At 44.5% G+C, this 12,225-nt stretch overlaps 1 protein-coding gene across 1 annotated transcript in view; it reads right to left on the reverse strand.

Annotated features, from left to right (window-relative positions):
* DHX29 (DExH-box helicase 29) overlaps window positions 1–12,225 on the reverse strand; it is a 1,004,292-nt gene that overhangs the window by 990,983 nt on the left and 1,084 nt on the right. The gene's annotated exons all lie outside the window — the stretch shown is intronic.

A 12,225-nucleotide genomic window follows, 5' to 3' on the forward strand; every position in this document is an offset into this window, starting at 1 on the left:
AAATTCTTCGAATTTGTGAGAAGTAAACTGTGGACCATTGTCTGACAAAAGTTCTGCAGGACAACCCTCTCTTCTAAAAACTTCTTCGCAAAAGGAAATCACATTACTAGTTTTTTATTTTTTTTATTTTTTATTTTTGAAAGACCTTTATTGAGAGAAAAAACAAATACAAATCAACAAAGAGCCCTGGGGGCTCACACATACGGTACATTACAACTTACTGAAAGCACAGAGGATACATTACAGAAGGACTGAGGTCTAGTTTTAAAAGTTTTCCTTGTAGGATAGACATAAGCAGGATATCGTAGCACAACAAGTCAATACTGGTGTTGGACAATCAGGATAGATAATCTTATAGCAGAAGAAAACACCAGAGTCGCTGCGTGGCACCCAGAAAGGAACGTCTAAACCCCAGGGAAGGAAAAAGGACAAAGAATAGAAGGCCCATAGAACAAAAAAGAAAAACAAAAAAGAAAGCAACCCCACCCCCCAAGTACCCCCCACCCTGCACCCCTGCAGCTGGCTACGGCCTGTCCCCCCCTAGCAGTGTGCCTGTCGCCCAAGAAAAGGAGTCCCGAAATATGGAAAGTAAGAAAAGGATAGAAGCCTAAGACTCTCATAAAATTGAGAAAGGTGGGGAGGAGCCCACTATTCGTCCCCCAGCTCCGCCATCTCGCACCAATAATAGCAACAGTAGTCTGACACCCAATAATAATAACATGCCCAATATGACGAGAAAACTGGGGTCACAGCAGCAGCGCGCAGGGTAAGTAAGGCAGCAACACCCAACCGAAACATCCAAAATATCAACAAGGAATCTTCAAGCCATGATTGATAAGCGTAAGCCCCCGCAATAGTCTTCTAGCACCACCGATACATGTCCCGGTCACTCAGAGAAAACTAGGTCCCCGGCTGCCCCACTCGCCAGAACGGTGCAAAACATTTATCGACGGAGGAGGGCCAACCCATGATAACAAAAATAATCGACAGGAGTGTATCCGGCCATCGCTTCCCGGACCCCTATGCAAACCATACCCAAAGTCCAGCTTCCTCGTCAGTCCAGCACAGTCCCAGGAATGTAGTGACCGGTATCAAGGCAAGAAAAAGACAAACTCAACCCTGACCCCTACGTTCCAGTGCGCCAGCAAAGTGCAGTTGCGGCGTAGCCCCGTAGAGTAGGAAGAGCATCCGATGTGACCACCTAGAGAGATGGCAACAGCCAGTAATCGCCATCCAAAGCAGGACAGTGTTATCCCCAAGAGTGCAGTACGGGCAGGCGTACAGTGATAGCCCACCGAAATTAGGCAACTCACTCCCGGGCAACATGTTCAAAGTAAGCAGAGCAATCTTGTCAGCAGCACCCGCTGGCGGTGGTAGTCCTGGCATCCGACGGCGAACTTCTAGTTTCCGTCCAAATATAGAATGCACTGTGTCCTCCATAGTTGCGACAGTCCGAGCGGCGGTGATGTTAAGTGCACTCACAGTCAGTTCCTCTACGTCTCCCCGGAGAGGCTGCACACGACTGCCGAGTCCTGGGCTCGGCGATCCGCTCCGCGCACAGCCGCCCGTCCGGTCAGCCAAGGAGAGAACGGGCACAGCGTCGTCCAACCGGCGCTCCAGGTCACGGGCGTTGGAACAAAAAGCAGCTCGCATAGCAGCCAAAGCTTCCAGGACGTCGCCGATGCTCACGGGCATAACGTGAGAGGAAGAGATGCCAGCTCCCTGTCCCCGGAATCCGCAAGCGTATGGCGACCCTCGAGCCCAGTCTTTAGCATACATGTCCAGGCGTTGTTTAGTAGGTCAGCTCCCAGAAAGACAGGGCCAAACCACGGGGACAGGGCAGCAACCTCTAGTCCAGCGCCACGCACAGGGACAGCACAGTGACGGTCCAACCAGGCGCCGTGTATAAGCGCCGATCACTCAATACAAATGGCCCCTTCCATTACACTACGTAGCGAGAAATCAAAGAGAAACTTCCAAAAAGGGGGATACATTTGTTGCATCGGTGGTAGTAAAGCAGCGTAGCGGCGAGACTCCAAAAGAAACTGTTGCGCCACTTCTGAGGATCTCGGTGGTTTGTCGTGTCTCGCCGGCGGTTTCAGATTCTCATGTAATGGCCGCTGCTGTTGCCTTCCAGCCGGACGCTGCCGAGAACAAAGGACCGGACCCACTCAGCAGCCGTCTGCAGGAGTTCAGGGCATTTCTTCATTCCCGGTGCAGGAGGAACGACGGGGAGCCTACCATCGGATGCAGCGTCGCCTCCCAGACCCGTTACCGCACAACAGGCACGATTCCGCAATCAGGAGAAGAAGCGGTACGGGAGGGAAGCGGACGAGTCGGCGGAGCCGAGGGCTCAGGCGGCCATCTCTGTTGCAGGCTAGGCTCCTCCCCCACATTACTAGTTTTAATCTCTGTTACAAACGCCACCTCCGGCCATTTCGAATAATAATCCATCATGACTATAGCATACTTTTCCACTGAACCTAAACCTTCAAACGGCCCACAGATGTCAATAGTCAGCCTTTCCCAAGCTTTTCCTGGAAGACTCACAGGTGTTATTGGTGAATCTCTCATTATGTGAGATTTGTCACTGCACATAAATGATATACACTCTCTCACAAACCTTTCTAAATCTCTATCCATGTTAGGCCACCAAAAATCCATTCTTGCTTTCCTTTTAACTGCTGACATTCCACTGTGCCTCTCATGTAATAAGTGCATCAATTTGGATCTTAACATCATTGGCACCACTAATTTGTCTCCCCGTCTTACTATTCCATTTACAACAGATAACTCATCCCAAACATCTTTATACATGGCAATGTCTTCTTCCAGTTTGCCATTCTGTGGAGACGGTAATTTTTGGATTACCTTAACTAAAGAGTCATCAGCAGCTATAGCATCTTTCCACTCTTGTTCATGAATAGAATGATGAAGATCATCAATATTGGCAATCAAAACATCATCATCATCATTGCTCCCATCCAAGTTATTTTCCACCGGTAACCTTGACAAACAATCCGCATTAACGTTTCTCACCCCTGGTATGTATTTCAATTCAAACAAATACTCCTGTAATCTATAAATCCACTTGGCAATGCGTGGAGTCGCTCTACTTGCACCCTTGGTTGTGAAAACGTCCAACAATGGCCTATGGTCAGTACGAAGTTCAAATTTTGTGCCCCAAATGTATACACGGAAATGTTGCACACCCCACCAACACGCTAAAGCTTCCTTCTCTATGGTGGAATACGATAACTCTGCTCCCTTAAGTGTACGTGAAGCAAATGCGATCACATTTTCTTTACCCTCACACTCTTGCATTAATACTGCTCCCAGGCCATATCCACTTGCATCCGCCACAATGACTGACTTGTTTTGTGGATTAAATGATTTTAAGGTAGTGGCATTAGCCACTGTTTCCTTAACTGTGTTAAAAGCAATTTGGCATTCTTTGGACCATTCAAAATACGCTCCCTTCTTCATAATATCCCTCAAAGGTTGTACAAGGTCAGAAAAATGATGTACAAATTTGGCGTAGTATTCAGCTATACCTAAAAATGATCTTAACTGGTCCTTGTCTGCCGGTGAAGGAGCATTTTCTAAAGCTTCAACAAGATTCAATTTAGGTTTTATGCCCTTATGAGACAACGTATGTCCTAAATAATCAACCTCAGATTTGCAAAATTTGCACTTTTCCAAACTAATGGTTAGCCCAGCGTTTTCAAGTTTTTGCAACACATCCTTCAAAACACTGTTGTGATGCTCTTCAGAATTTCCCCACACCAATACATCATCTTGGAAGACCATCGCATTCTTAACATTGCTTAAAATCTTTTGCATAATCCTCTGAAACACCGCTGATGCCGAGGCTAACCCAAACGGCATCCTTACAAATTGGAATGCACCTTCCGGGGTAATAAATGATGTCAGATGTTTGGATTCCGTTTGCAAACGTACCTGATGGTAAGCACTCGACAAATCCAATGTTGTAAAATACACCCCACCCTCAATACAAGGCAGCATTTCATTTATGCGGGGTAGAGGATACCTGTCTACCCAAATACAGTCGTTCAAGTCTCTCAAGTCCACACACATGCGGATTTTTCCATTAGGTTTGTGCGCGATCACAATAGGACTTATCCATTCAGATGCCTCTATGGGTTCAATAATCTTCTCCTCACATAACCTTTGTAACTCGTCTTTCAATTTTTCCCTCAAAGCCAAAGGTACAGTGCGCACTTTATGTACTTTTGGAATTGCGTCCTTTTTTACAACTATCCGATGTTCAAATCCCTTAAGACGACCTAACTTGCTACTAAATAATTTTGGAAAATTCTCCACCCATTTTTCCTTTTTTCCAACATCAGTTAAAAGTACTTGTGACGGGTGATTAGGATTAAGGATTATACCTAAATCTTTTTGTTCCATCCACCCCAAAAGGCATCTGCCGGACTCTACTACATAAATTTTTGCCACGCTTTGCCTATCCTGGAAATTTATTTTGGCATTGAAGTATCCAATAACCGGCAATTTTTTGCCACAATAACCTAAAGGTTCTACATCAGTGGGAATCAATCTGATGGAACCCAATTTCTCCCATTTGGTTTTATCTATTAGAGTAAAAGGTGAACATGAATCAGCCCACATTTGTATCTCTGTGTTATTGACGGTAATAGTGCACTTCGGAGGAGAATAAGATGTTGATTGCTTGCCCTGCACTGAACTAACTTGTTCAATTACCATAACCTCAATATCACTTTCCTCTTCAACACTTTCACCTTCGTTTACATAGACATTGTCAATTGTGTTGATTGTTTTCTTTATATTGGGCGTGTCACTAGTCTTACATACCCGTGAAAAATGTCCTATTCTTTTACATTTAAAACACCTACTTTTCATGGCCGGACAATGTGCATAATCAGCACTGTGTCTGTAATTTCCGCATCTATAGCAACCTCTTCTGCTGTTCGGCTCTTGTTTTTTACCCAGACTAACCTTGTCCTCATCATTGTTTTTTGACTAATTTTTTAGACTTGTAATTCACCGCACATACTTTATTAGTATCGTTTTCACTTCTAGAATTACCTTCAGCCAACTCTTTTACGTATAGTGAAGTATTTTCTAACCGCCTAGCTATTTCTATAGATTTATCTAAAGACGGATCTTTTAAATCTAAAAGTTTTTCCTGTATTCTCTTGTTGTTGGTTCTGTTTATGAGTTGGTCTTTAATTATTTCATCTCTCAAATCTTTGAATTTACAGGTAATTGATAGTTTCCTTAATGCGGCAACATATTGTTCTACCTTTTCACCTTGTTTTTGTGCACGCGAAAAAAACTTATGTCTTTCGACCACTGTGCTTAATTTTTTACCAAAATTGTCTTCCAACGCTGATAAAGCCATTTCATATACATCTGGTTCATCATCATCCTCATCTGACACATCAGCATTCCTAATGTTTGCCTGAAAACTAGGTAACGTGTTCAGAACATTTCTTCCTTCTATTCCTAGACAAACTTTCAAAATAGCTAATTTTCTTTTAGAGATGAACACATCCCACCCAATAGCTTCAAGATAGGTAGTAAAAGCTTCCTTCCAATCATTCCAGTCCATACATGGTGGACCCGGTTCTTGTAGGAATGTAGGTGGAACAGGAATGGAAGATTGTGTAGCCATGTTTCAGATAATGACTTTTTCTTTCGCCAAATATACCAGAATAATGTTGAATAAAAATGTCGCCTTTTCCTACTACTCAGTATACACTGGATGCTGAATGCCACATACACTAGCTCTCCATCCGTCGTTAGTGACTAGAGCTTATTATGCTCCATCTCGCCTTAAATACTTGATCAACCTCTCACAGTTTGATGTTCTCTTATGTATACGTTCCTCTGTGTGTATTATTTATGTATACAAGTGATGTAAGTAAACACATGAAGGAATGCAGGAACCACTTCTGTATAAAGCAGGATGTTTATTTGCAGAGCACAGACAAAGCGTACACCACAACCGCTGACCGGACACCAACTGCCACCAGCTGGAATCCCCACAACACTAACATGCTAGTACTAAGAACGCTACAAGCGTTCTAGGATCTGAACAGGGAAAGGACACAAAGGAAGGCTTGATTCACACACAAGAAACAGAGTAAGTACTAACAAGGCTAATATGTAAATAAGTATTTACAACACATCTTCTTCCCTAAACTAAACAAAGAAACGATATACCCCAAGATGCGATCACATTACTTGTGACACAAATAATCATCCAAATAAGCTGGAGGTCTGCGAGACCTCACCACTCTGGTCTCCTCGCAGTGAACAGAATCATTGTTAACACGGGCTTGACTCTGTACATCAGAAGAACTACAAGCATCACCACCACCATCCTTCCTACAGCGGCTTGAACTCAGACCCGGAGTAAGATCCTCCGGAGTAGAAAACAAGTAACCGCTACTGGTTGAACCTGAAACAACAGGCGTGGTGAAATCCTTAACCACTGCAGACTTGCTATACAAAGCCACCCTTCGAAGATTCCACTTCTCCCCATTGTCAAGCACCACATAATGCTGAAAAACCTTCTTCACCACATGTGGACCCCTAAACTTCGAAAGACCCTTGGCCACTCTCCCCGATTTGACTTTAACCAAGTCACCCTCAGAAATTGTACTCCCCGTTTTAACAATAGTCTCTTGCTGAGTACAACCAAGAGCTGAATTTTTAATCCAAGAGGGAGCAAGTTTAGTGCCAGGACGTCTCCCCCGCATGAGTTCAAAAGGCGACTTAAAGTCCGCTTTATGAACAGTGGTCCTATAGGCCCATACCATGTTCCTGACCATCTCATGTGCGAACCCACCTGAAACACACGACATCTGAATAATACCCTTGACCACTCTATTAGCCCTCTCACACACACCATTCGCTTGCGGGTTATAAAGCGAAGTACGGTGATGCGTCACACCACACCCACTCAGAAACACACGCATCTTCTGAGATGTTAGTTGGGTACCATTATCTGTGATTAAAATCGAAGGATACCCCTCATCCAGAAAAACCCCTTTCAAAAACTGAATGGTGCAATCAGTGGTTATATCCTTAACAAACTCCACAACAAGCCACTTCGAGTAAACATCCACTATTACAATGGCAAACCGTTGAGCAAAAGGCAATTCGTCCATAGGACCTATAAAGTCCAAGCACACGGTATGCCATGGTAAACCCGGACCAACAATGTGGCTGGGCGTAGAACTAGACCCAATCTTGAGTCTCTTTTCACTGTCCTTACACACCGAACAATTCTCCACCCACGAAGTCACCTGTGAGTCCATGGCAGGCCACCAAAAGTCTATTTTCAACCTACGCTGTGTAAGAGTTTGCCCTAAATGACCCTCATGAGCCAACTTTACAATTTTCAGTCTCAAACCATACGGTGGAATATATCTATCGCCTCGCATTAAGATCCCACCACCATACACTGACAACTCATCCAACACCTTAATGAAAGGTCGCACCGGTGGTTGGACACAGCTTTCCCGCCGGGAGCCTAGTTTCACCAAATCAATCACCTTCTGCAAAACTATGTCTTTTTCCATGGCATCCAACCATTCCTCCTTGGTGAAAGTACCATCGCTCAAGGCGACCACATCTTGAATGACGGCAACAGCTTCATCACAATGCGTAACGGACACCTCCTTCACCGTAACATCCTCTCTAACAGGAAGCCTTGATAAACAATCCGCCTGTACATTACGCCACCCTTGAACATATGAGATATCGTACTGATACTCCTGAAGTTTTGAAGCTAATCTTGCCAATCTCGGTGAACCCTTTCCCGCTCCCCCTGGGGACAAAACCTTTAACAATGGCTTGTGATCTGTTTTAAGCTGGAACTTAGTTCCCCACAAATATGTCCTGAAGTACTGGACACCCCAAGCAGCAGCCAATGCCTCTTTTTCTATAACTGAATAATTCTGTTCAGATGAGGAAAGGGTGCGAGAAGCAAAAGCAATGGTCTTTTCGCCTTCCTGCCATCTTTGCAACAAAATCGCACCTATTCCTATGGCACTGGCATCCACCATCAAAATGGAAGAACGTCTAATGTCAAAGGGGGTTAACACTTTCGCCTGACACAACTCTTCCTTAATCAGGTTAAAACACTCCTCATGACAAGCACTCCAACAAAATTTCACCCCCTTTTTGAGTAAGGATCTTAGGGTCATGGTTTTGCTAGAAAAATTCTCCACAAACTTCGAGTAAAACTCGATGAGGCCCATAAAAGACCTGAGTTGCTCCTTATCCATAGGACGCGGAGCTAACTTAATAGCCTCAAGTAAGTCCTTCTTCGGCTTAACTCCCTGAGCAGAAATCTCATAACCCAAATACTCTATGTTTTGGACAAAAAACCGACACTTCTCTTTACGTAGAGTCAACCCAGCATCTTGGATTCTCCCCAAAACTCTTTTAAGAACTACATTGTGTTCTGTAATGGTGTCTCCAAAGACTAAAATGTCGTCCTGAAAGAACACCGCTTTCTTAATACCTTTAAAAATCTCTGAAACCATGCGTTGAAACACACTAGCCGCAGAGCTTAAGCCAAACGGGAGTCTAGTAAACTGAAACGTGCCCTCAGTGGTAATAAAAGCTGTGAGTCCTTTAGACTCATCATGAAGGCGGATTTGGTGATAAGCACTCTTTAAGTCTAACTTCGTGAAAAATTTTGCCCCTTGTAAGGTTGAGACAAGTTCGCCTATATTTGGAAGAGGAAATGTATCAGCCACAACATACCTATTCAATGATCTCAAGTCCACACAGAACCTAATTTTGCCATCAGCCTTCTGCGTGATAACGACCGGAGATACCCAAGAAGATGCCTCCACCGGTTCAATGACACCCCCCTGTAACATCTCCTCAATCACCTTCTTGACTTCATCTTTCACTGAAATTGGGACTCTCCTCACCTTATGCTGCACAGGAACTGTGTCATGTTTCATAATTATCTTGTGGACATATCCCTTCAACTCTCCCAACTCATCCCTAAACACACTCCCTGCCTCATTGAGAATGTCACTAAGAGTGTGTTCGTCCACTACCATGACTTGATTAGGTGCTCTAGGGTTCACTATTATGTGCAAGTCATATTGATGAATCCAACCCAAAATTGGTGGACCATCAACTGCAACATAAACTTTCCCTGTGATTGATCTTCCTTCAAAGTGAATATCCGCGTCAAAGTAGCCCAATAGGTCTATCCTCTCTCCTTGATAACCTGTTGGTGAGATGTCACTCTCCTTTAAAGGTTGACTACCCCACTCGCCCCTGAATAAAGGCTCGGGAATAATTGTGTGTCTAGAACCCGTATCGACCATCAGAGTTATATTATGCTCATTAATCACAAACTGAGCTTTAGGTCTCACTTCTCTCTTCTCATTACAGTCACTCACACAAACATCCTCAACACACAAAATTTTGTCTTTATCACGCTTTAACCCCTTGGATTCGTCTTCAACGAAAGCTACACTAGAATTTCCTTTCGTCCTGCACATCCTAGAGAAATGCCCCAATCTCCCACACTTGAGACACTCTTTATTGTTCGCAAAACAAAACTTTGCGTCTGACTTATGGTTATTGCTACCACATCTAGAACAACAACCTCTGTCGTTTGAATATTTCCCAAAATTACTTTTCTTTAAGGGATTCTTACCCTTGTAACCCAACGCAGCTACATTCTCTTCATGACCTGACTCACACTCACTGTTTGGTTTGTCGGCCACTACAGAAATCAAACCCTGTTGTGAATTACAACCTTCTAGCTCTTTTATACATTTCTCTGACTCTTCTACTACTTTGGCTAAATCTATAGCTACTTTCAATGACGGATTCTTAGCCGCCCACAATCTCTCCTTAATCTTCTTATTGTTGCACTGCACTATGAGTTGATCACGTATCAACTCGTCATTCATTACCCCAAAGTTGCACTTAACCGACAGTTCCCTGAGTCGTGCTACAAAGTCATCTATTGACTCCTCCATGCGCTGTTTGTGAGTGTAGAATTTGTATCTATTCATTACAAGGTTCTCCTCTTTACCAAACCTCACTTCCAGTCTCGTAACAGCTTCTTTATATTCGTTAGGAATAGGCTGACCACTAGCTTGTAAAGCTTGAGGAAGGTATTGAAATTCTCGTTGTCCCTCTTTGCCCAGGGCAGTCAGGAGTAATGCTTTCTTCCGTTTAGCAGGAAATTCTTGACCATCTAATGCGTCCAAATAGTTCTCGAACATACGTATCCAATCTTCCCAAGAGATTGATGGGGCACCTGGTTCGCTAAGAAATTGAGGTGGAAGAGTCACATTGACTTGTTGGTTAGTTTGCTGTGCCATGCTGGCCTCCGTTTGCCCTGAAGTTGAAGTGTGACAATATTCTGAAGGTGACTCTTTAGCGAAAACAGGTTGCGTACGGGATTAAAAATACACACTATTTCCTGCGCTTGTGAGAAAAGACACTTGTTCTTTTAGAACACTCAATCCCCTCTTGCGGTGGACTTTGCACCAGAGCTGTACTTAAATATGCACGAACCAGAACTGCGACGGCCGCACAGTAGCGCGAGAATATAAGCGTAAGCTCACGGAAACGAGTTGATGTTTACAGTCAGTCCTGCTGCTAGGCAACACTCGCGCTCTAATGCCTCATACGCGCATTGGATTTGTTGCCTAGTAACGCGCTGTGTGGTTACAGTCAGTCCTGCTGCTAGGCAACACTCGCGCTCTACTGCCTCACACGCGCATTGGATTTGTTGCCTAGTAACGCGCTGTGTAGTTACGCACTCACGCTGTTACGTTCACGCCTGGCCGCGCTTCTTCTCGTAGCCGCTCACAAGATTCGAAAGGCTTACAGTTCACGGCGTGACGTCACTTTCTCTCCCAAAAGTCGCTGAAGTGCCTTTTTTTTTTCCTCCTCCCGTCGTGACAAAATTTGGATAGCACGTCGTGGCTTCTCCTTGGTTGTTGTCGCTCGTTGTCTGTCTGCTCAGCTACCTCCAATTCCTGTGCTCCTACGTCCGGTCTGTTTCTCCAATCGTCGCCAAAATGATGTAAGTAAACACATGAAGGAATGCAGGAACCACTTCTGTATAAAGCAGGATGTTTATTTGCAGAGCACAGACAAAGCGTACACCACAACCGCTGACCGGACACCAACTGCCACCAGCTGGAATCCCCACAACACTAACATGCTAGTACTAAGAACGCTACAAGCGTTCTAGGATCTGAACAGGGAAAGGACACAAAGGAAGGCTTGATTCACACACAAGAAACAGAGTAAGTACTAACAAGGCTAATATGTAAATAAGTATTTACAACAACAAGCTATAAAGTTAATGCTGATCGTCATTCAGCTACTCGCATATGCATACGATCCCACTTCCTCCAAGTACGGTGTCTCGCAACCTCAACAACACGTTGCTAAGCAACGATTCTGGGAGACATCTCTCCGTACATGCGTGTCTCTCTTTCTGCACATGCGCTTCCCGTTCCTGCAGCTCCTGTTCCTGCAGCTCCTCCTCTGAAATAGGCAGAAAACGCTCAAACGATCTCGCCGCGCGGAACTCACAACGACGTGACCTCTCTGTCCATCGTGACCCCGCCAGACAGGACAATGGACGCCTCACCTCTTCAGCGGCAGCTCAACAATCTAGTCACTGCAGCTCCGGTAAGACGCGCAGCTTCGTAGAACTTTCCTTCAGTTGCTTGGTAGCGAGTCACGTTCCGTCGTTATTTTGTTTTGAACTTTAGCGTTGATGTGCGAGGAGTATAAGTAATTACTCAAAATATAAGTAATAGTTCCCTCAATCGCATCCAGCCAACGTGACTGACCTTTTCATACGTCGAATGTTCGGCTGGGGGTCCACACTTTCAGTAACTTCACGCTCCCAAGTGTTCTTAGGAAAAAACTTGTTACCAAACAAGCCTTTCAACATTCCTTCTGATTGATTCTTCCTTAAAGGGTGTATCCCATCCTCGTCGCCATTTTTGGGAAATAAGAACACCTTCTTCACAGTGAAGTTGAGTCTTTATTTAAGTTAATATACAGGGACCCCCTGGCCATCCTCTCAGCTCCTCAGCCAAGCCTCCTCTGTCGTTATCACATTCCAGATTCCGCAGAAGAACCTTGTTGCCAGGCGCTGATGCATGACCAGGAAAGTACTAATAATACAACAGTTACTTCGAGAGC

This window comes from Triturus cristatus, chromosome 2_1 (genome assembly GCF_964204655.1).
Source record: "Triturus cristatus chromosome 2_1, aTriCri1.1, whole genome shotgun sequence".
NCBI classification, from domain to species: domain Eukaryota; kingdom Metazoa; phylum Chordata; class Amphibia; order Caudata; family Salamandridae; genus Triturus; species Triturus cristatus.